At 46.9% G+C, this 21,946-nt stretch overlaps 1 protein-coding gene across 3 annotated transcripts in view; it reads left to right on the top strand.

The window, feature by feature from the left end:
- The window catches only part of SERTAD2 (SERTA domain containing 2), a 75,232-nt gene that overhangs the window by 38,503 nt on the left and 14,783 nt on the right, over positions 1–21,946 (top strand). Inside the window, exon 2 of one of the 3 annotated variants that reach the window (XM_053974368.1) lies at positions 17,875–18,032. The exons of 1 other annotated variant lie outside the window; for it this stretch is intronic. The gene's annotated coding sequence lies outside the window, so the exon portion shown is untranslated. Of the gene's footprint in view, positions 1–17,874; positions 18,033–18,774; positions 18,855–21,946 lie in introns of those variants that run through there. One more of the 3 variants, XM_053974370.1, reaches the window with a different exon arrangement.

Here is a 21,946-nt window from a genome sequence, read left to right as displayed (position 1 = left end):
CCTGCCCAGCTTCTAGCTCTTATTTTCCTCTCCAATCAGGAGGCTTCCCCCCTTGCTCTGTCCGTACTGCTCCATGCTCTGATCTCTGTGCCTTCTTCTGGTGACCCCTACAATTTGAGGTGGCTCCCTTTCCCCTGTCTTCAAACAGATAAGTGGTCGGCTAGCAAAGTTGTAAGCTTTTTTTCCCTGTACTCTGGTTTGTAGATGGCCCTTTTTTTGTGTGTTGCTAATTGATGCTGTGTAGCTGTTTACCTGAATGATGCTGGAGTGATTGCTCAGACTGATGCATACCACACTCTGGAGCTGTTTCTTTTCTCTCCAACCCTGATTTATAGATAACTGGAAAAAGCAATTCTTGGCTGCCCTATTTTGAAAACTATTACACCACAGAAAAACTCATTACATGAACACAGCACCTGATATAAAGAAGCTCTGTTTGGTTTTCTGGTTTCTCTCATGAAAAAAAAAAAAAGCTTCCCTTTATTATTGAAACAATAATTACCCTCAAATTACATTTAAGGGATGTAGGCACCTAGGCTTGCCTGCTCTTCTAGGAGTTCCTGGAAATTGGAACTGGGGAGCTTTTCGTAATCAGTAGAGGGAATGGGGTATTTTGGAGAGGTTTTGTTTGTTTTCTGGATAGGAATTGTGCACATGCCACATAATACAAACCCACCACAGTTCTATTGGGCTTGTGTATACCAGACAAAATACTAGCAGAGGTATCTGCAGAGAATTCCCTGTGGATGAAGGGGCTGGGAGGGTTGGAAAGCCCCAAAGATTTCAGGAAAGTAGGTACAGACCAACTGAGAGTCTCCTTTCATTAAAGGAGTGCTGTGCATTGTGCAAATCAAGTGCATTTGCTTCCCTTTTCTCCACAACCTCGGTGGGATGCCCTCTGGACTGCAACTTGGGGGCAATGCTGTAAATTTTGAAATACTGTTGGTTTGTGTAGGATGGTGCTGGTGTCCTTTTGGGTCAGCATAGCTGCTCTAAAATATGGCAAAATCATCAAGTGACAAGCAAAGTGGTGATGCTTCAGCCTAATGCCAAAGAAAATCCTGCAAGAGGGAGAATTAGCTGTGAAAATTTACCCTGTTGCTACGGAGCTCATTTGGTTGCATATATCATGTCAGAGTTGAATGATTGAAGAAATACTCCACTTGGTAAATGAATATTTGTGCCAGTTACAGGGCAGCTTATTCATGCATAAAACCTGAGACACCTGGTAGTGGTGCTGGACAGATTGTTTTAGAATGAATGTGCTTGTTGGAAGGCAAGGGAGGAGTGAAATGCCTTTGTGTCTTTAAAGTATTTCTCCTTTTGGTGACATATACTGTTAAGGAAACCAGATTTTGGGGACACGTTAGTTCTGTAAGCAGCAAAAGTTTCTGCTTCCTACAGTGGGGATCCTTTCTCCTTCTTCCTTCCACTCCAGATTGATGTTAAGATCCTGGGGCTGTGGCACTGCTTTTGTTTTGGCCTGTTCCTTCCCTCTAAAAACACGGAGCCAATACATAAAATACGATCAATTCCTGACTTTCTTACAACAATTTTCTCTTCCTCCCACCTCCATCACTAGACAGTGCACATCCCTCCCAAACCAAACCCCTGTAGCCCAGAAATAGGTCACGCCCCACCACCTGGACAACAGTCACGGCTTGCGTCATCGCTTGGCTTGACGTTGGCGAGTGCTCGGCGAGCAGGACCGGCTTCTTCAGGGAGCAGGATGTGAGAACACCCCTCGTGATTCCTCCAGATGGGCCTTGGGAGGTGATGGGGGAGAGGACGCTGTTTACACAGGGAAAAAAATAAAGAGGAGGTATAAGCTAACATGATCAGCGCACGGATTTTCTGCTGGTTGGTTTGGGTGATTTATAGTGGCATACAGAGCTTTGTCGCCTTTAAGCTGACTTGCTCCACTGCTGGCCAGAGGTCAGCCCGTTGGCCTGTAAAAAATGAATTGTCGATCTCTGTGGCTTTTCCTGGTGGCCACAATCCTGGGGCTGTTGTCAGTCCTGCTGTTGAGCTCGACTGGGGGCTGAAGGGGACTGCCCAGGATACTTGCTCAGCCTCTTAGCAATGGTGATTTCATTCTGGACATCCCTATAAAGTGACCCTATGCAGGGCATATCCAAATCTCCTTTTTTGTTAGTGGGTAGAGGAGCAGCAATGCCAGCAGCTGGACTGGTTGGTAGCCTTTGCTCAAAAATGTGATTTCTTGTCGCAGTGGTTACTTTGGGAAGCTCACAGGAAAGAAGCACATTTCCATTTTTTTTCAGATTATTTCAGTTGCTGCAAAAGGTTAGCTGCACAGCGGATGGGCACAATGGAATTAGCAGCAGAGGCAGAGGTACCTACGAGCATGTGACCATTTTCGTACGACACGTACGTTGTGCTTCTTCCTGAGAAATGCTGGGAACAAATTGTCATAGCAATGCAAAATACAGTCAGTCTGTTCTGGGCTGAGGCAAGAAATGAGGGCCCTATAGCCTGGAGAGATGTGTATGAATCTGCATCGGGAAAATGTTCCTTAATTAGATGGGTTGACAGATCCTGTTTCTCCTGCTCCTTCCGCGGTTTGCAGCGTTCAGTCTAGGAAACGCCTCCTGAGCTCGCCCACCACTGCCCTTACGGAAGGCCGGGCACACTCACCTGGAGTCCTCCATGCCGTAGGGCTGGACGTCACTCAGACCTGGATCGTGACCTGTTTGGCTGGATGGACAACTTCAGCCTGGGAGGGGAACCCAGCACATCCCCTGCCCTCTGCACGCCGAGTTCTTTAATGCTCCTTGCCAGCAGCTGGCTGGGCTCTGGCGTGGAGAGGACGGCGTCTGTGCCAGCGGGGCCTGGCCGGGCGCTGGGGCTGTGCCAGGGGCCCCGTCCCCTCCTCTCTCTCCTCTCGGAGCTTGCGGTGCTGCCGTGCCGAGCACTGCTGCTCTGAAAGTTGCTTAACAGACAATGCTTGACTCTGTCTTGACAATACACCCTTTTCTTGAGAGAAATGAGAAGTTTCAATTTCAGTCACTAGCCTGTTTTTCATTGACCTGTTTTAGTCAGCAAGTCATGGCTTTACTGTGCCGCTCTCTCAAACTGCCACTCATGAGCCTAACGAGACGGCGGAGCAAAACTCCTGTCCTCTGCAGAAAATGCAAAGAGAGAAGAGACAGTTTTACCCCAAACGTTAGAGGAGACTCGGTCAAATCAATGCTACAGTAAATGTAAAATATTTTTAATTTACAGAATACTTTAGGCCCCAACTGGGAGGTGTGGGGGGGGAAGGGTTTGGAGTGAAGTTAATAAACCTTTTAAAACTTTTGACTGAATCTTTTATTCAGTGTTTGTATAACTCAGTTATCTGCTAGTTAATACCAGTATTTTTGATACCTCTCCAGAGCCAATACATGACAAACTTTCAGCCCTGTTGGGTATTTGTGCTACAGCATATTTAATAGCCATGACAACAATTCAACAATTGTATAGAAGCCTCCCCTCCCTGTCTGAGTGTTGCAGGCACCAGAGTGTCTCCATTGGAAAACCCCTAAACATACAGTTTCAGCCAAAACTGGCTTAATGATAGTCTACTGAGAGCTTGACAGGCTTTTTTTTTTTTCCTTTAAAAAAATAAAAAGAAAAGGGGGCACTTTTTTCCCTCCCCCCCTCAATTCTTTTTCTTAACTTCTTCGCTGCTTTTGTGAAAGCTGCCGCTGTAAAACACAAGGCAAATTAAAAAAATAAATTGCTTTAAATTGCTTAACAGGCTTGATGAGACAAAGCCTGGTGTGTTGGAGTGGCTGCAGGGAGCTCTGCGGCTGCTTTTGTATGATTTCAGAGGTGAATTTAGATGGCTGGAAGATAGATGGGTGCCAGATGCAGTTTGACACAGATTCCGGCAGCTGCTCCTGCGCGAGGTTTCATTAGCGGTGAGTTAGCGAGCAGCAGAGCGCCGGCGAGGCCCCCAGCGCTGCGCTGACAGCACGAGCGCTGAAACAATACAATATTCGCTAAGTGATTTTAATCTGGGAGATTAAATGACACCCAGTTGGTTTCCTGACTTAGAAAGCCAACACGGTATAAAGCTGTTCGTGGCACTCACTTCTACCCGGGCCCTTGTCACATAGATTTACATTGAGAGTGCTTTCCCGAGCCCCTCGTCCTGAAATGGGAAGAGAAGGGTTGATTTTGTGTTGCAGACATATTTTTCCATCCTCACTGTATAATGTGCTTTTAACTACAACAGGAAACATTGGCCTCACTTCAGCAAATGCTTACATTGGACCGAAGTACTCGCGTGCTCCTGCTAAGCGCAGGCGAAACTGTTTGAAAGATTAGGGCCACGGTCTGTAAAGTGAACGGCTTCCTTTTTAATAGATGGGCAAGTCCCAAAATCAGGAAACAGTCGGTATTTATGGGCTTGGGCAATTGGGTTTGGTTTTAAATAAACCAGTGTACTACAATGGATGACTTGATAGAAATGGTGGAGGAACTGCTGTTCTCCAGGCAGATGAAGTTTTATTTGTGGAGAAACACTAAATATTAGGACTTGGTGAAGGGAGAGTAAATGGAATCAAACTTATTTGCAATACAACCCAGGCTGACTTCAAGATTTTTCCAGGGGGACTTCATGGACTGTATTTTGGGAACCCTTGCTGTGGTGCATTAACTGTGCAGTTATTCAGCTTTCTGTATATTTTGTGTATCTCTTAATTGCTTCAGCAAGTAAATCCCTGACTAGGGAAAAAAAAAAAGGTTTTCTCCTCTGATAGATGGGGAAAATATGTAGGGAAGCAAACAAGCAAAATCTCTTTTCCTTCACGTGTGCCACTGAATTTTGCCTTTACATATTTAACTGCTGATGTCAAACTACTCTGTTCACTTTGAGTCATTTACTATCCTCACAGTAAACAGACAAACTAGCTTTTTTTTTTTCCCCTCCAATAAATATGCGAGTTGGATGTGTATGGGCTGCTGCCTTTGGATCTCAACCGTTGTTTGTTTGTGCAGTTACAATTCTGTTTCTAGATGCCTTTGGTAAATACCCCTTGCATGGCTTCAATTAAGCTTTCTATATTGAGAAAGTATGCCTTAATTTATCAGGTTAAAGATATCTCTGTTACATCAATTTGTTCACAGTGTGTTGTGACCTAATCAACTAGGGATGTAAGCCATTTCATGAGGAGTAATTACTCAACAACAAAAAATGTCTCTCTTTCCTAATAGCTGTGAGTGAGTTGGCTAATTGGAATCCATTTTGGTAGTGGCAGGTCAGCAATCAGGAGGTGGCTTTCCTGGCTGGCTTCTAGGTGGGAGGGAGAAGGCAGCAGCAGCAGAAACACAGAGCTGTGGTTTCCTCAGGTCACTGGGAGAGCTTCTCTCCATGTCGGATCAGTGTCATGTGTGCTGGGATTGGGGTGTCCTCGTGATCCCCTTTACCACCAATGCTGTGACAGTTTGGTCAGAACCCTTTCCTGGATATTTTTGAGGGAAAGAATTCATGAGTGGGCTGGAAATGCCAGATCTTCTTACAAGACTTGCAAAAGAGTTCTGGTGTTGTTATTGTTTGTGGGGGCAGGGGTCTGCAGTGATGTGACAAATCTCCATGGCCTGGCTAGGCCTTGGTCAGGAGATGATGTGAAGTTTAGGGGTGATGGTTCATTATGTCTCTACTCAAATCAAATTATGACAGTGACAGAGCAATTTTTGCTTTCAGTGCTGCATCACTTAGGAGCATGAGCTGCCAGTCCTGCTAGGGGTGATGTGCAGAGGCATCTTCTAGATGACCCCACTGGTTGCTGTCCTGTTTTCCTACTTGATAGATCATGGAGGTGCATTCTGGTTTTTTTCTTTTTTTTTTTTTCCTCCCCTCCTTTCTTCAAACCTTGCTGAGAGGGAGGTGGAGAGGAAAATCCTCATGAATTAACATTATTTCCCTGGTGGGCTTTGCTGCCATTTTATCTAATTACGCCTGCTGTTTTCCAGATCACATTGTAAGCATTTGCATGAAGGGGCTTTCACTTACCTCCTCAAGTAAATTAAATAACAGCCCTTAGGCTGGGCTGACAGCATAATGCATTTTCATGTGGGAGATCAACAGCTCCCATACCTTGAGATGGGAAATGCTGAAATGACAGGGAAGCTCTGTGCTTTTGTCTCGAATTAGGGCAGCTAGACAGAGTTAGGGCCACTTTGAAAATGCCTGCTGCTGGCTCTGGTGGTGTGTAGGGGTTGATAGGAAGAGAGGGGCACATAGGAATCTGCAGAGGGCCACAAAGAACAGACTCACGAGGATCCACGAGCTACGTGCAAGATGTGCAGGAAAGCCAGGGAAAGCAAGCCTGTTGTCAGCAGGTTTAAATGCACAGCCCTATTGGAAAGCGTGAAGGGATCCGCAAACTGTGGAAGATTGGAAGCCACAGACATAAAGCAAATGAGAGGTGTAGGCCCTGCCCTGAGGATGTTTACAGCATGACTCCGTGGATGAGGAAGGCTGGACGTGTGTGGAGAGCTCAGGAAATCAAAACACACGGCCTTGACTTTCATTTCCACAATAAGCCAACCCGTCGTTTCCCTGTGCTTCATTTCTTCAATTTGCAAAATGAGGCAGTAGCCCATCTGCTGAAATGACAGTCCGCTGCTTTCCTTGCCTGACCCGTTACTCCCAGCGAGCATCCAGCCCCGGGAATGATCCTCCTCCAAATGTTTCGGAGTTCCCAGAGCCCTTTGTGATACCAGCCTCATGGGATGATCTGGTCCCTTCACGGTCATGTGTGTTACACATCAGAAATGTACATCAGCCCTTCCCTGGCTGTGGTCACTCCTTCATTCCTTTGCTGTAGCTGGGAGCTTCTGAGGAGGAGAATGGATCGGGAATAAATGACCATGAGGAAATGTGTTTCTTCAGCTCCTGATCAGCCCAGGCTTGTCCTGGCAGAAAAGAGGATGTTGATGGGAAGGCAGAGAGACCTCCCCCAACCACTAGCTTGGACAAGCTTTGGGTAGCTCAAAATTCTGGTGTCCTCTTGGGTTCTTTCTTTAACAGGATCTGAAGTGGGGACGTGCCAGCAAGCGGGCTGGTGAGCTGCACGGTCATGCTGAGTCAGCACTTGGGGAGTGAGGAAGAGAAGGAGATGGACCTTGACAGCAAGTAGGGAATTTAATCCCTACTCTGGCTTGCTCATGTTGGTCATGAATGGGGGTCAGCAACAGGAGAGGCTGCTTAGCTTGGGAGGCTGTACCTGACTTATGCAAAGCTCCCACCACATAGATGTTTCATGTAAAGGAAGAAAGGTGATATGTGTTCATTTCATCACTGTAACTCTGAGGTGACGGTGACCCTCTCAGTATTACACCTGTAGTGTTGAAGTACCTTCTAGCTTTTGGTTCCTTTTATCCTGTGTCATTGGTTAGGGATTAAGGAAATCATGCAGATCACTAAGATCTGCTTGAAGGAGTCTCCAGTGACTCGCTTTTGTCTAGGGATCTTTGCTGAAGAAATGTGATTTACTTGTTTTTCTTTAGAAAATCAAGTTTTCTGTTCCATCAAAACATAGTTCCAGGTTGAAGGTGGAGGAGAGCTAGAAATGTTAGTGTGGTAGGTGTGTAAACACCTTTTAACTTACATGTTAAAGCATCTTGGCTCTTCCAAGTAACTAGAGAACTACTTTGTGATGCATTTCTGTGTCTGAGATGAATTTTGAATGCCAGCGAGATAATGAGATTTATCAAATAAAAAGCCTGTCTTTCACTTTGTTCAAGCTTGGCCTCATGCCTCAAATACATGGAGTTTAGCTCAGAAGCAGCTTGTAATTTGTATCACAAAACCACCGTGTGCGATGCGTGATGGATGGTGGCCGCTGGGTGCGGGACGTGCTGACGGCTCCCACTGACATTTGTGCCTGGTCAGAGTGGCTGCAGGGCCAGGGGACCAGCGAATGGTCACCACGAGGCTACTGTGGGAGGGGCTGAGGAGGTGTTTGCCTTCGTAAATCAGGGATTCAGGTTTAATGTCAATCACTCCTTAGCATGAACTTGCGGGATGTTCACGATGCAAGACACAGTGCTGCTTTTAACGTGGATGGGGAGATGATTCAGGGCTGATACAGCTGCTTCAGTGATCTGGTAGTATACATCCCATTATCATTATTCACTCACATTATTCACTGTTAGAAAGCTTTCTAACAATTCATGATATTTCTCAAGCTTTCATCCCCTCCTCTCTCTTTCTAAAAAAACTAATTTAATTTTATTATTATTATTATTCAGATTCCTGCTGTATACATCCCCCTAGCAGGTGGGAGGGGGAGTTGGTGGGTGATGACTTGGCTTTGTTGGAACTTCACTTAATGCAGGGTGGGGGCAGAGAAAATGAAGCTAAATTACGCAGATCCTGAAGGCACAGCTAGTGCACTGCATCACTTGTGAGCATGACTAGAACTGAAAATGAATCACAGCCTTGTTAGACACGGTATGTGTCAGTGCATGTGGGCAGAAATATCATTCAGCGAGAGAGAGAAAAAGACAGAGTGACTACATCTTTTAAAGTGTGCTGGTCCCACTGAAATCGCTGTAGTATTTAACCTCATGGGTGAGAACTGGGGAACAGTGGGACAGTTGCTCTAGGATACTTTACCTTGTCAATTTTTATTCCTTTCCAAAGGTTCAGAAGGAGTCTGGATTTGTCAGCAGTGACATCTATTTTCTAAACACGAAAAGGCTATAATTGCAAGCTCAGGATTGAACCCACTGTTGAGGACTTTAAAATACAACCATCCATTTGGGGCTAGATTTGCTTCAGCCCGTGTGTTCACTGTGCATTAGGAAGCAAATGTGATTTGCTCTTTGTGCAAACTTTTGATGGTTGCATGTGCACACAAACACACAGTACACACACATGCACACTGAGCCAGTTTGCATATTCCAGAGACAAAAATCCAGCCTGGAACTGTAACCCTGGTTCTTGCAGCTGTATAACTCAAACATTCTATTTCTAGAATGGAAATTGGTTTTGCAGTTCAGTTGCAGTGTGACAGAGCCACGTCAGGTGATTTGATGGGGAGATGCTGGAATCAGCTGGCCACTGAAACCTGCTATATCTGTGCTTGTGTTCCAGAAGATACTTGCCACAAGTGATAGCAACGTTCCTAAAGAGGCTCTCCCACCTCCTGCAGAGGCCTATCCATAGCAGCCAACAAGCAGCAGCCATCTTAAAATTCCCCCCTTGGCACACTAAAACCACACTTTTTCAAAGCCAGATGGAATCAACCAGTGTATTCTTTAAGGGGTTTTGGTTGTGCACTTTTGGATGTTGTGCTTGGTGCCTGTGCTCAGTCATTGGCCTGTTATGTGTGTGTAATGTGTTGTATAATTTAAAAGCTGATGAATCTAGGCAGTAGCCTGAGTTTTTAATAAGTGGCTAGAGATGTGTGGTTTCTCCTCTATCCCACTCCCACAGACCAGGTGCTTTGTACTTTCTGAACATGCAGTGGTTTTTGAACGTTGTGAAGGATGTAAACTGCAGCTGAGAACACAACAGTGCATCTCCCCCAGCCAAAAAAAAAAACACAAGGGAAAAAAGATAAAACCCCCATCATCAGTAGCTTTCTTAAATCCTGGCCATCATGTGGCATTCCTAGAATGTCCATATTTACTAAATGAAAGAGGGAAAATGGGGCTAGCTTGTGATTTTCTGTCTTTTAATGTGACTTTTTTGGGAGGAAGGCAAGGAAGGGATCCGTACTTGCAACAAGTTAAAAATAATTTTGAATTACTTGGAGTAAGAACATGTTCTGAAAAGTAAAGATTTTGGACCTAATGTGCATGGAACAAAAGGCCGTTGTGAGCTATGTACGAGAGTTGCTGCGAGTTTGTATTCTGCCCTTTTTTTCTGTGGGAGTTATTTCCTGTTGTTGACTAGAGTTCTTTATTTAGAACCACCTAGCTACTGAATGACGGCTCGCTTGCAAGAAGAAAAAGTGTGATTAAAACTTGCTAAGGCTTATTCCAAGATCTCCCTACTTCCATTTATTTAAGGGGAATCTTCGCTAAATGAAAGAAAGTGAAGTTCAAGACAACCAATGCATTTCCTTCTCATTATTGTGCCCACATTGGCTGTGGCAGCTAGCAAAAGGATCTTGGGAGGCTGAGGTCTGAACATCTCATGGAAGACAATGTTTGTCTAACAGAGGTGATTTGGTTTAGGTTGTTCTGGTTTTAAAAGAGAAACAAACCCATCAAATGCCAGGCCTCCCTTTTTGCTGGCAGGAGTAATGCACTGATGTTCTTGGGGGCAGCTCTTTCTATGAACCCCACAGGTCGAGTAAGGAGCGGGCACTTGCACTTTCCCAGCTGCTCAGAGAAGGAAGAGTTTCTTTGAAGAGCACTGCCAGCAAAAAGAAGTTTCTGTATGCTGACCTGCTTGGCAGTAGTATTTGGGTATGTGTGTGGAGTCAAATTATCAGCACTTTGACAGCTGCCTAACTTCTATTGCTCTTATGGCAGGGTCTGAACATCCAGCAAGAGTACAGTAAAGTTAGCAGAAGAGCAGATTCAGAGGGAAAAAGAAAAAAGAAAAACATTTAACATGAAGGTTATGTCTACTATAGGTAATAGGTAAGCAGGCAAAGTAGCTGGGGTTTATTATGACTTTTTTTTGCTTTGCAGGAAACACACTAGGAATGTCCCCTGGGTGTGGATGATTAGAAAACACACTGGGGCATGAGTGATAGCAGATGGACAATCATCCCTCCTTGGCTTGGCTGGCCCCTTGCTGTGAGCCTCTGGGCAGAGGGTGCCTCTTTCTGCCCAGCTCTTGCAAAAGCTCTGGTGGTGCCTCTCTCTGCAGTACCAGTGGCTGCTCTGGGTGGGCAGGAGTTACAGCTCAGGCGTTGGCACCTTCCCTTCTACAAATGAATCCCATAGAAACTGGTTTGCAAAGTTGAACCTCAGCAGGAAAGTGGATCTCTGTGAAAGAGAGAGGGGTTTGGGGGCCTTCTGCCCATCCCACGTGTGCTGGGGAAGTTTATGGCTGGGAGAAGCAGGGAAAGCCTCAGTGATACGCCTCGTGTTACTTTCTTCTCCTGCTGCTGTCCAGTGGTTAAACAAGGGAAGACCCTGGACTCGGTAGCAGCACCATCAATGGGAATGCAGCTCATCCTCCTTGTTTCCTGGGTCCACTCCTTTCCCTTGACTTGTTTCCTTCTGTACTCCAATTATGTCCCTGTTTTGCCCCCTCACCAAGGCTAAAATAAAAATAAAAGGGGACAATTACTACTGTTTGAGCAACCTGCTTATGGCGGTCACAGAAAACCACCACAGTTTATGCCACATGCAGCACCTTCTTCCCTACCTCCATGCCATCCCTGCTCAGGACATCTCTCTTTTCTTTCTTTTTTTTTTTTTCCCTACTCTTTTCTTTTGCAGCCCTGTAAATGCCCGCACATGCTATGTCTCATGGGTGTGACCAGACAGGAGAGCTGCCCCTCTCCTCTTCCACACCCTTGCCACATTTCAAGGACATTAGCACCCCAGAGTCACTGTGGGAGGAAGAAAGAGACCATTAAGAGGTGTGAAAGGAAGGGGACTCTGATGATAAATGGTGGAATTTCAGCTTTTTTCCTTTGTCCTGTTGGTAGGACCTAAATGCTGGGTGGGTTTGCAGTGATTTAGTGTTTCATCCTTGCTTGGGAATACTAATTAGGTGTAAACCTCTTTTAGCCTTTGGCTAATGGTCACTATAAATGAACAGCTTCCTTTAAAGTGAAACATAAAAAAAAAAAAGGTTAGAGGAGAACCTAAATTAATTTGTGCAGTTCCCTTTTTCTTCAGAAAGATAAAATGCATTTCTGACGGTTATGGGGTGGTTTTAGGTAGAGTTAAGAAATGCAGACATCACCCACAGTGTGTTTACCTGCATATGCAGTATGAGCTTCTGCTGACTCTTAGCCGTGCTAGCACTAGGGAATGTAGAAAGACAAAATGAATCACTACCACAGGCATAGTCACTAAAAGCATCTGATGTACTCATTCAGTCTTTTTTTTTTGGTTTTTTTTTTCTCTTTGCACATAATCTAAGGAGTTACCGATTTTGTGAAGGGTTAAAACAGAAAGACTTGTGCATTCACTGCATTGACTCAATGAGTTCAGTTCTGTATGAACTCCAATTATTTGTAGAGGAACAGAATGGCAGTGGGAGTTAATGCTGCTACATTTGATGTTCTTGTGCTAGGTTTTCTGCCAGCTCCCTTTTTTTTCTTTCTCTTCTGAATTTGGCCCTACAGATTCAACTTCTGTTTTATTGGGGTTTGTTGGTTTTGGCTTTTTGCTCTTTTTTTTTAAAGAAGTGGTGTAGGTCACTCACTGTTTACTTAAAATTAGACCCTCAGAAACCTCTGTCTGAAAGGAGTACAGATAAACATCGTCTGTGAAGAATTTTGCACCTGGGACAGTCAGAGAAAGGATTTATCATTGCAAATTTGAATTACTTTGAAAAATCACCTGTCTTGGTAAGTATTCTTTGAATCTAGAGGCTCTAAGAAGATGCAGAAGCTAGTTTTAAACAATAGGCCCAAGCCCCCAAATCTGCATAGCAGCATTAATGTGCTTTACAGGTTGTATTCCAGCCAGCAAAAGCAGCTATAGGTGAGTGCATTCATTTGGATGTCCATGTATTAACTCATGTTTTCATATAAATAAGGATTGAGATGGCTTGTTGCTGGTTTGGGTTTTGTTTTGTTTTGCTTTTTTTTCTGGTAATGCATCCGAGCACAAACACGTTTAACTCCAGTGACATGGTTTAAGTCCTGCTTAACCTATTGAAATGCTGTGTGACATCCTACATCAGCACTGCAGCCACAACACCATTTCAGTTGTGCCCTCCCAGCCTCAAACTCCTTGTAACTGTTGTACAATGCTTCAATGCAACAAATCTGAGCAGGAACATCCACTTCTGGAAGCCTCTGGTCACCCCACTGGTAGCCCCATTTGGTCCATCAAGCCTATGGCATCTGAGCAAGGTTGAGCAGTGCTAAACATATTCCAGCCTGCCTATGCACCCAGGCCTCTTTCAGGTTTCAAGAGCGTTTAGGAAAAGTGTGGGGAGCATCTGTGCTCCAGAAATGTATGGCTCCATGGAGAGCTTTGTAGGAGTAGCTTTGCTTCAGGAGAGGGCTGTAGTCTGTGCAGGGTAAGGCAGAGGAGTAGAGCTGTTCTCCCCTGGTGAGCAAGGAGCAGGTGGTCCCTCAGCACTGGGGATGTGGTGGTGACCTTTGTGCTGAAGTGTGTGTGGCTTGCACGTTGTTAAGATTTTCAGGCTCGTGTTGGGTTTGTGCTCAAGGCTGGTGGGTGGCCCGAAGTCTTCTGGCTTGATTGCAGCGACATCTGTTTACACCAGTGGTTAATTAGGCCTGAAGACTGCCCATCTCTCTATTTTTTTTTCCCACTGTTTCTGTGGGGTTTTTTTTCTTGATTAGAAGTATTCCCTCCCCAGCTCTAAAACAGGAGCTTTGGTTTTATCTGCAGAATTTTTTTTCCCCTTGATCCACTGGCCCTGGTATGAGATGAATATCAGGACATCAGCATAGCCTCTCTTCAAAAAAGTAACCAAGTGTTCCAGAAAAGAATGACTTGTGCTTTTGATAGAGACTGCAGAGTGAGCATTGAAAGGGAAAGAAAAGCTGCCTGAAATTGTTTAAAACTCAGCTCGGTGCCGAGTACAATTCACTGTGTCACAAGAAGCAGGATTGGAAGGGGGAGACTGTTTTAGGAGCCTGTGTGCCATACAGGCAGTGCCAGTGTGAACAGTCTGGCCTGGGCCAGGAATGAAGCACATCTTGCAGGGGATGCAGCCTGAAAGGGATTTGGGAAGGAGCACAGATTTTTATTAAAAGGCAGAAAGATGTGAGGAGATACACAGCAATGGTAGGCAGCCTGAACCTCTGTCAGAGGACAGTCTTTCAGCTGGAGCAAGGATGATGCACACCAACAGTCTCCAGAGGACTGGGAGTGCACAGGGAATTACAGAGGGAGGGAGTCATCTCCGTGCATGAGGAATGCAGCAAAACCTCCTCTGACTAAGCCAGCTAATGCACACTGCTTTTTTTTTTTTTTCTTTCCTGATAATCCTGTTCCATAATATTTCCTTAATAATTTAGTATGTGAAGAGTAGCCCTTCTGAAAAACATCTAAATCACCAAATCTTACATTCAGGTGAAACCTTGCCACCCCTGTCGTTCGCACACACTGGGGATTTTTATTTGGTATGGCTATTTGAGAGCTATCCTGGAGTTAAGAGTTGGGTTTTTTCCCTTAATTACTTAATGAATTTACCATGTGGCACAATCCTGGGTACTGCCAAGCAATAGCTTCCTATTACTAGACTGTACAGGCCTGATCCTGCATTACCAAAGCCAAAAGCAGTATTTGGGAACTGACATTGTCATCAAAATCTGTAGGAAGCTTAGAATAACTATACAAAAGGGGTTAGTTGCACTCAGAATATTGATTCATGAGCTCCCTTGTTTTTTGCATCGCTGTTCATTTTACCCAAAGAAGATCAACTGCCCAACTGGACATATAATATATGATACTGCATTAGAACTAAGGCTGCATTTGGTCATACTCATTAATTAAACTGATTTCTCCTGTAGGGTTTTTTTTTTCCTAGAGAACTAACCAAGAATGATAATTAAGCATATTATGCATTCTAGGGAACAGTGTTTCTCCTACTGCCACAAAAAACATTAAAGGAGAAAAATATGAACTAAAGCAGAAAATGAAGAGGGGGGAAAGAGCTAAAACTGGAGTGAGAAGGGGTAGAGCATTCCTTCATTTGGTTTTTACTGACTCCTGTGCCTTGGGACACATGGGACAGCCTTGTTAAAGTGGAAGAGTTGCACCAGCAAAAAAAAAGAAGACAAAGCCATTGAAATCCCAAGGAAAGCAGCCCAGCTCCTAGGTGCAGCTCCCTCCCTGCTTGTGTACAGGTGCAGACTGCAGTGATGCAGCACCCCAGTTTTTTTACTGAGGAACTTGTTTTTATTTGTGGCTGAGCCTCACACGAGAAGGGCCCTACTCCTGGAGGTCAGTGCTGAGCCTGAAGAGAGACTGCACGAGGTGTGAGCAGTGTTTAACCGTGCCTTTGCTTGCAGTGTGCTTTCTCCTTACCCAGGAGAGCCTCGCTGCTCGAGTGGAACGAGCAGCTCTGGCTGTAGGCAGGCCCTTTGTCTAGCTTCTCCCGAGGTACCAGTGCTGAGGGGGTCTTGATTTGCAAAAAGTTGTCTGCTCTGGTGGGCAGCTTTAGGTGTTTGCCTGCCAGCTTCTGCATGCACCAAAGCAAAGACATCCAGGGAGAAAATGAAGTTGTGTTGAACAATTACCTGATGAAATCTCACAGTATTCATACGTACTGCAATCAGAAAGGAAAAGGCCAAGGATGCAATTAGAAGCACAGGAAGCAGTTCACTCCCTCTATTTTTGAAAAGTGCAAGGGATGCCAACATTCCAGCACAAACTTTGCCACTCTTTCCTAATCAGCACGCATGTTGATGGGCAGATTACCTGGCAGTCTGTAGTGTTTCTAATTAATTGATTTATTAAGTCCAGTGCCTGTTTCCTCCTTCCCAATCCTTGATTTCTGTTTGTTCATTTATTACCTTGTTCATTTATTTATCTTCAATGCAGATGTGGTTTTTGAATGATCTTCATGAGAGCTGGCCTCAATCAGACAGGCTTTGACCATCCTTGCTCAATACCAGGGCTGCACTCAGGCCATGCCTGTAGCCCACGTCAGGTCGGTACTGCTGCAGAAAGACACAGCTCAGCTCCTTCTCTTTTACTGTGTCATCTTCACATGTGAGCAGCTCAAGGGCCTATGTCAAGGCTATGACTGCACAACTAAACCTGTGCTACTACTCCCTAGGAAGCCCATGCATGCATGGCTCTGAAATGGGATGCATTTTGGGTGGCTCCTCCTTGCAGACGCTGAGACTTTCCCACCCTCCCGCAGGCTCTGGAAACCTCTGCCGACACACTTCCTAGCACAGCACGTTGTGGCTCCATTGCAGGCTGCTTCTCCGTGCTTAACTGAAGTGTTTGGGCAAACTGCATTTGGGTCTTGCAGACACCTTCTGGTCAGGCTTCTCCGGAGCTGCAGAGCAGAGTTGCTTGGCCAGAAAGGTCTCTCTCAGTCAGGTGTGGGGCCATGTGAGGAGCAGTCGGCAGCGGGATTATTCCCCTTGCATAGCCCGAGCTCGTCCCGCCGCGCTGGAGCCTGTGCTGGGCACGAAGCACAGGAAGGAGCTCTATTCATATCGATCCGTATCGTGACCTATGCTCAGCTGGGAGTGCTTCTGAGTGTGGATGCAGGTTGTACTAGTTGTGTTCAGAGGCACAGTCTGAGTTGCAGCGTGACTGTAAACTCCTGCCAAGAAAGACTCGGGAGAGTTACAGTAGGAAACAGAAGGGGCGGCGAGCTTTTTCTTATGCTGGTGTAAAATTGGAGCAAGCGAGCGAAGTCAGAAGCGTTTAAAACTCGAATGACACAGGCTCAGGCTTTTTACTGCCGACTGTAACATGGCAAGATCGGGGCTGCGCATATCGGGCTGGAGCCCAGCTGCTTATTTAGCAAATGTTTGTGGTTGTGCCTCTGGTGCCGGTGATAGCGTGCACACACCCAGGCACGGGGACTGTAAACCTGCTGCGGACTTTGAGCTCCGGAAGGCAGGCGCTGCTCGGCTGGGCGCATCCACGGCGCAATTGCGCAAGGCCAGATCCCGCCGGGTGACAAATCTGCTCTAAAGGAGGGTGGAATGGGGCCCCGAAATTCAGTAAATCTGGCACGCAATAATAAAACCCCAAACAACCCAGCCAACAATGTGCAAGTATTACAAATATTCTGTGTGGCTTTGAGTAGAAGCCCATTGAACAGGTATCACTCAGGCTCTAAAGAAGATGAACCTTTTCCTTTTATTTAGTGATTTTGTTGTGACGCTGGTAATTTCAGGGAGAGACTCGTTTCCCCAGGCAGAAGGACCAAATTTCAGTGCCTTGCTGCTGGAAAGTATCCAGCCAGGGAGATTCTGGTTTTAATGTTTGCCAGCTCCTGGGCAATTCGCAAATCACTCGTCAAAATCCAGTAAATGGCTCGTGAATTGCTTTGCAGATTGGTTTAGCTAACTCTGTGCCACAGATACGGGATGAGAGAGCTTGGATCTCCTCAAAGGAATGGCTGATAGCAGGGATGGAAGGGGAAAGGTGTGCTGAGGCCTCCAAACCGGCAAAATAAAACGTCGGTTTTTAGATCTGATGCCCTTCCCGTCCTTTTCAGTGAGTTCAGCAAAGTGCTCAAGTGCCAGTCCTGGTGTTTTAACATCAATTTGATGGGGCCTTTTCAATTCTGATTTTAAGAATGCATAAAATCAGCACTTAGTCACGTTTTATTTTGGCAGATTCACTATTTTAATTGTTTGGTGGTGTTTTTCCTTTGTGGATTTTTGTCAGATACAGTTTCCAGGGTAAGGAAACCTTTCTTCTAAAGGTATCCTTCTTTTCGGTTTTCTAACTGAAAATGGAACTTAGTTTCTAGCAAGACCATCATGTTGATTGATCACAAATCATTACAGACCGTTTTGAGCATAATACCTAAACGAGTTGTGGTATTAATGACTAATAATCGCCTTTATATTAGGTCTTAAAGCTTTATTGTCCCGAAGTACAGCCGGTTTAGTGGAACATGAAAGGCCGGAACGATCCGAGATGCCTGCTGGGGCTACAGCCAAAACTATAAGGTGTTTGAATCGCCTTTAACAGCGCCGGCTGGGATTACAGCCCCTTTCAAAACTCAATCATTGAGGTGACTTAAAATAATCATCTTCTTTCCAGATAGCGCCTGGTGCCGAGCGCTTCCCTCCTTCCCCCAAGTCTTCGCGCGCTCGAACATCTCCGTTTGGCCTCATTTTTGTGCTTCGCTGGTACCTGCACAGCCCAAATTAGCAGCGAGGATTCCACGGACGGGGGCCGCCGCCTCCCTCGGCTCCCAGGTGAGGTCCCGGGGCGGGGGGCGGCCGGCAGCGCTCCGGGCTTTCTCCACATCCCCCCCTCTCCCCGGCTGCGCTTGGCCGCGCCGGGGGCTGACCGGAGGTGCGGGGGGGGAGAATTTTGCCTTGTACCGGGACAATCCGGGGGCAGCCCCGCGCGGGGAGCAGGGCTGGCAGAGCCCCGTGCCCCGGCCGGGTCCCCGCCACCGGATAGCAGGGATACTTGTCATATTTGCGGTCGGGGCGCGCTGGCACCCGCCTTTGTGCCGGCCCGGCGCTCCCCGGGGAAGCCGCGGCGGCTGCGGGGGCCGCGCCGCCCGCCCGGGGCCGGGGCACGCGTGGGCAGCGCGGGGAGCCGGAGCGGGGGAGGAGGAGGAGGAGGAGGAGGAGGAGCAGGAGCAGCCGCGGGGGTTGGGGGGGGGGGGGGGGCGGGGGAGGAAGGCCGGGGCCGAGGCGGAGCTTTGACGCGGGCCGGAGGGTGAGGAGCTCGCCGGAGCCGCCCCTGTCGTCAGTGCTGGCGGCAAGTGCTGGGAGCCGGGGCTGGTGGTGCCTCCTCCTTCTCCTCCTTCCTCTCCTCCTCCTCCATTGTATAATGCTGCGTGATCGCAGCCGCCGGGGCAGAGCGGAGGCTTAAATCCTCACGCCGCCTGCTCCTGCCTCCTCCTCCTCTTTTCCTCCTCCTCCTCCTCTTTTCCTCCTCCTCCGCATCCCACCCGGCCCCTCCCCGGAGCGGCGCGGCGAGGAGCGACATATGGAGCTGCTCTAGGGCGAGAGTTTCCGACCTCCCCCTCTCCATGCTTTAGTTCTCAGGTGGAGCTGCATGTGGTGAGTGGGGCTGGGGGGCTGCGGGGCATCGGGAGAGGGGGGGGCAGGGGACGGCGACACTCCTCCACCCCCTCTGGCTTTGCGAGTCATCGGGGCTTGTTTTATCTCTACCTTTAAATCGGTGCCCGGGCAGAGGAGCCCGGGGCGGGGATCCTCCCCCTCTCCTCCGGGGTGGGGAGGGGGTTCGTGCTGAGATGAGCAGAGGAGGGAGAGCGGCGAAGTTGACCTTAAAATACGCCCCCTCCCCCGCCGATGCGGGGGGATCCCGAGGCGAAGCAGGTGCGGGTAGCTGGAATATACTTTTTTAATCGAGGTGGCTGTGCCGGCCCCGGTAGTGCGGCCGGTTGTGCTCTCCGGAGCCGGGCTCCCTCCGCCGCCAGGAAAGCCGCGCCACCCCGGTAAGTTCGCGTGTGCGCCGGGGAGCCCCTGGAGCCGGGGGCTGCAGCCTGGCTCCGTTCTCCCACCAAGAGCGGGGGATTCAGGGAACCCCGAAAAGTGCGTGCTGTCGAGCCGGGGGAGCTAAAAGGGCTTGGGGGAGACTTTCACTCCGCTGTAGCAAAGCTGACATATGGCTGGGCAGGAGCCGGCTGGCCCCGCTGCCCGGCCCTTTTCAGGGGTTGGTGGTAGGGCTGGGGATTAGCCTGTCTTTTCCCGGAGCAATAGCGCGCATGGGTCTTCCTTGGGAGCACCGCCAGCACGGAGAGACAGAGGCGTCTGGGGGGGGGGGGGGGGTGGATTTTGTGAGTAAGGTTGTCCATCTTTTGGAAGCGACGGCAAAAATGTATATTTATTAGGATTTTCTTCGGGGTGGATGAACACTTGAAGAAAAAATCGTTTTGCGGTGCCACTTCGATTTAGAGCGTTGGCTGCTTTAACTCACATCAGGATCTGGAAAAATAAGTTCTTCCTAAGCATGAAAATAGGAGTACAGTTACCTGCTGTCATTTCTTGCATTTTGTGAAGAGAACCCTGGAGAACCCAGGGCCACTTTAGTTGGAAATCTATGGAGAGGCTTGTGTGCTGTCCAGTGGGCCCCTTGGTGGCTGATTTACAGCTGTGGGTCAGCTGCTGGTGTAAAATAAAGCGAATCTGCCCATTTTATCTCCATCCGGGGGAGGGCTGTCAGCTTCTTCAGCCGAACTTCAGTGCAGCACGCCAGAGCTGTTGCGTGTGGCAGCGTGTGCTCAGACAGATCCAAAGCTCTCGGGAGCAGGGAAATCCAGGCTTTTTCATCTGGTGCCTGGTGCAGTCATCAGGGTGACTCTCGCTGCCGTCAGTGAGCGCTGGATTTTGCCACTCTAGAATGCACTATTGCTCAAACAACGGTGGGAGAGGGCTTGGCTGCCCCGAACACCAGTTTTATATTTGTGTCTCTCAAATGAGTGAACACTTGCAGCGTGTGTGAGTTCAAACGCTTTCTACCTTTTTTAATTCTGATAATTTTAGGCATGCATCTGCACAAGTGAAGGTTCCTGTGTCTTACGGACTTCTTACAGGGTACAAAATTGACAGAGGCACCTCAGTTTGCATCTGAGGGCACAGGAAGCTTTCACATGGCAAAACAAGCTGTAAAAATGAATTGTGTTTTCAAATGATTGCTATTGAAATTAGCCAGTGCATTTAGCAGCGTAAATTGAAAGTAGCCCTTTCTGGCTGAAGTTAAAATGCATGCATTTTACATAATAGGATGGTGTCTTTGGGCTCTGATTTAACATAATGAACCTGTGGTGGTGGTACAGATGGGAGGATTAGGAGTTTGTGCTGCTGGACAGGTATCCAAGAGCGCGTCCTTCGGAGTACTTCCATTGTTCAGGCAAGTATTGCAGCATCCAATGTAACAGCTCTAGATATTCCTCCTCTCGTGACTGATCCTGCTTCCATTTAAGTTGGTAGCAGCAACCACCCACTCCTTTTCTGCAGGAACTGGATTGGACTGCTGAACGAACGAAGCTAGACTTTGTGCACATTAAAAACACTGCTTTGATTTTTTTGTGTCAAGCTGATTTCTCTGAAGCTGATTGGAAACAAACAAAAAGAAGCTTGATAGCCATAGGTCCTTCAGGTTTTGTCTTAAAGAGCACTAAATACAGCTGTAGGTGCTGATTTATTAACAGTTGTGATTGTGTTCCTTTATACACCTGCTCTTTTTAATGGGAAAGATGAAATAAAGAGTTTCACAGAGGAAATAATGACAGAAATATACCAAGTGCTCAAATTGTCTGCCTGAGAGGCATCAAGGACTTTGAGATAATGACCTAATAGCAAGGAAACACTCAAACTTCATATTCAAAATTTATTTTTTTATCTTCCATGAAGTACAGCAGATTTTATGCAATATCTAGTTTGAAGGATTTTGCCATCATTCACACAAGCTGCTTTTAGTTTTTCAATAAATATTTCATTGGGAAAACATTTTTTTTTAGGAACTCTGACTTTTTTCACACTGATGTAAAGCACTCCTGGCACAGTTCATCTCTGGCAGTGCTAACACTAGACAGGTGATCCAAAGTATTTGTGACTATTTTTGCTTTTATGTAACATCTTAAAGTGTAATCTGTCAAACAAGGAGAATGCAGTCCTTTGAAAGTGCGAGTAGTCTTCTGGTGATCTACTTCTTGTAAGGGCCAGGTAGCAAGAGAGACATCTTCTTTTAACTCAGCTCTGTAGTGGAAGTGGCTCACAAGGAGGCAGCTCCAGTTGCAGTGGCTCCTTAACAGGCACACGAATCAGTGCCAGAAATAGCAGCTTTCAGTTACCAAGTCCAAAGATCAGGAGTGTTTCAAAGGAGAGAGCAAGGTCCAGCTTCAATGTAAGCAAGTTGGCACTAAGCAGAGATCTTTAGTCTTGATGAATCTTTTGCTAATTAATGGTTTGTGGAAGATGAAATTTGCCAATCTGAGCACAGCGCTCATTTTCTTCAGGGGTGTATAATTGCATGTTTTCTGCCACTTCTTTTGATTTCTAAACTTTCATCAGTCAGAGAAACTGCTGTCATGAAGAGGTGCCTGTTTTCTATAAATGGAGAGAGACTCTCAACATGCGTTAGTTCTTTAATTCTTTTATAAACAGAGTCAATTTTTGTGTTTGCTGTA

The sequence above is a fragment of the Vidua macroura genome, chromosome 3 (genome assembly GCF_024509145.1).
Source record: "Vidua macroura isolate BioBank_ID:100142 chromosome 3, ASM2450914v1, whole genome shotgun sequence".
NCBI lineage: Eukaryota > Metazoa > Chordata > Aves > Passeriformes > Viduidae > Vidua > Vidua macroura.
Note: the sequence above shows the minus strand (reverse complement) of the source record. Positions and strands in the feature narration are given on the sequence as shown.